Source organism: Carlito syrichta, unplaced genomic scaffold (assembly GCF_000164805.1).
Source record: "Carlito syrichta isolate Samal-C Ts95f unplaced genomic scaffold, Tarsius_syrichta-2.0.1 Scaffold314847, whole genome shotgun sequence".
Lineage (NCBI taxonomy): Eukaryota > Metazoa > Chordata > Mammalia > Primates > Tarsiidae > Carlito > Carlito syrichta.
The window spans coordinates 457312-459873 of record NW_007258943.1 but is presented as its reverse complement, the minus strand read 5'-3'; the positions used below and the strand labels follow the sequence as shown (position 1 = coordinate 459873).

Here is a 2562-nt window from a genome sequence, read left to right as displayed (position 1 = left end):
CATGATTTTTCAAAGGAAAAAAAGGGGAATTTGCTCTGTATAACACTTCTATACGTTGAAGATCAGAAATGCTATGATTCCTAACTTCTATGTATGGATAGTGAAACTAGTTTACCTAAGGTCAGAGAGAAATGTCTTTGTATTTGTGCACATAGGGAAAATAACACTGCCCACTGGCCACGTGCTACCATAATTTCCAACTTTTTTGTAGTTCTAATTGTCGACACTGGTCTAACTGTAAGTCAGGTCTATCAGTCCCCAAACTTCTGGAATTATCTCAGACACGCAAGTGTAGGTGCTCTGTTCCTGCTGTCTTCTCCTTCATGTCTGTGAAAGCAAGTTGTTTCTCCAGTAACTCACACTCTAGACTGGCGAGAGGACTTCCTCAATCCTGTTGTCTGTGTGGTTCCCTTCCTGTGACAGTGGAGGGTCAAGGTGAAAATGGCAACCACATGCCTTGCTGCTCTTTTTAAAATAATACATAGATGCTGGTTTTAAATTTGGATGGTATATTTCTTTTTTTTTAATTGAGCCAAGGTTCTTTTTATATGTATATATATATATTTATTTATTTGTTTGTTTGTTTTTTGAGTTGGAGTTTCACTCTGTCACCCAGACTGGAGTGCAGTGGCCGCTCCCGGCCACCGCAGCCTAGACCTGCTGGGCTCCGGTGATCCTTCCGCCTCAGCCTTCCAAGTAACTGGAACTACAGGCGCGTGCTACCACGCCCGGTTAATAATTTTTTGATTTATTGTAGAGATGAGGTCTCGCCAAGTTGCCCAGGCGGGTCTCGAACCCGCGGGCTCAGGCAATCCACTCACCTCAGCCTCCCAAAGGCGCAGGATTACAGGCTGAGCCACCGAGACCGGCAATCACAGCACTTTCATAGTCATGTGCAGACATGAGCAGATCAGCAAAAATTTGAGACACCCAACCGCACATGTTCCTAGCTAATGTCAAATAAGGTAATGCTCTGCTTTGCTTCAGCTCTGATACTGTGAAGTGTCCTTTTTATAATCTATTTAGGTTACAATTTTTGAATTTTTGAGCTTTTTTTTAGTGACTTTACTCTTTCAAATGGCCACCAAACGTAGTTCTGAAGGTAATGCTCCTAAGCACAGGAAGGTTGTGATGTGCCTTACAGAGAAAATACCTGTGTTAAATAAGCTTTGTTTACACAAGCTTTGTTTACACAGTATATGCTGTTGATTGTGGGATCAATGTTAATGACTTAATATCATATATTAAATAAAGTATCTTTAAACAGAAACACATAAAACAAGATATATATTAATTGATTAACAAAAATGAGCAGAGACTCGTAGAAACCTAACCCTGTATTTCTCCTAAAAGCAATGGGTCAGGATTTGGTCATTCAAAGTTTGTGACAACTTTACAACACATAACCACCTTGAATAATAAGAACTGACTATACAAATACATTCCCAAGATAATAATGCTACAATAGTAAACATTCTAGCCATTCCTTAAAAAAAAAAAAAAAAAAAGTCCAAATTATTCCCTTAAGATAAACTACAGCCAGGCTCCGTGGCTCAGCCTGTAATCCCACGCTTTGGGAGGCTGAGGTGAGTGGACTGCCTGAGCCCGCAGGTTCGAGACCTGCCTGGGCAACTTGGCGAGACCTCATCTCTACAATAAATCAAAAATCAGCCGGGCATGGTAGCTTGTGCCTGTAATTCTGGCTACTCGGAAGGCTGAGGCAGAAGGATCTCAGGAGCCCAGCAGGTCAAGGCTGCAGTGGCCGGGGGCGGCCACTGCACTCCAGTCTGGGCGACAGAGTGAGACTCCAACTCAAAAAAAGATAAACTACAAAGTACATCCACTGTAATAAATTAACTTTCCCCAGTAAGTTTACAGTTAGTCTCTTAGTCTATTTGATATGCAAATGAAGTACAACTCAAAACAGCAGAATAGTGATTAAGCAAATTTTATTTTCTTAAACACTTCCACTTAACAATATGGCCTAAAGGTACTTGAAAATGACAACATTTTTAAGAAGTAATATCTAAAATTTCTCACGTTCTAAAATTAAATTTTGCAACATAATTTAAATAAACTAAACTTTTGAAAGTGAAGCACAAAAACAGTATTAATTTACTTTTCATTTCATATATACATTACATATTTCAATTAAGATTCCTTTTAGAAATGACCTTCATATAGGTTTTACTAATTTTGTCCTTATACAACAAATTCTTGCATAATAATATGCAAGTATACTGTTAAAAGAAAAAATTTAAACATGTTAAATTTAACAGTTTATTTGAGCAAAAAACTAGTTGAGAACTGGGCAGCCCTTGGAACCAGATGAGGTCCAGAGAGGCTATGCTCTGCAAATTGGACAGGCAGCATTTATATACAGAAAACTGAAGTGAGTAATAGAAACAGCCTGATTGAGGCCGGGCTCGGTGGCTCAGCCTGTAATCCCAGCACTTTGGGAGGCCAAAATGAGTGGACTGCCGGAGCCCACAGGTTCGAGAGCCGCCTGGGCAACTTGACGAGACCTCATCTCTACAATAAATAAAAAATTAGCTGGGCGTG

General features: G+C 39.9%; 1 protein-coding gene across 1 annotated transcript in view; it reads right to left on the bottom strand.

The window, feature by feature from the left end:
- Positions 1-2562, bottom strand: part of RAB3GAP1 (RAB3 GTPase activating protein catalytic subunit 1) — a gene marked incomplete at its 3' end in the record, with an annotated part of 76359 nt that overhangs the window by 18844 nt on the left and 54953 nt on the right. The window lies entirely within an intron of this gene.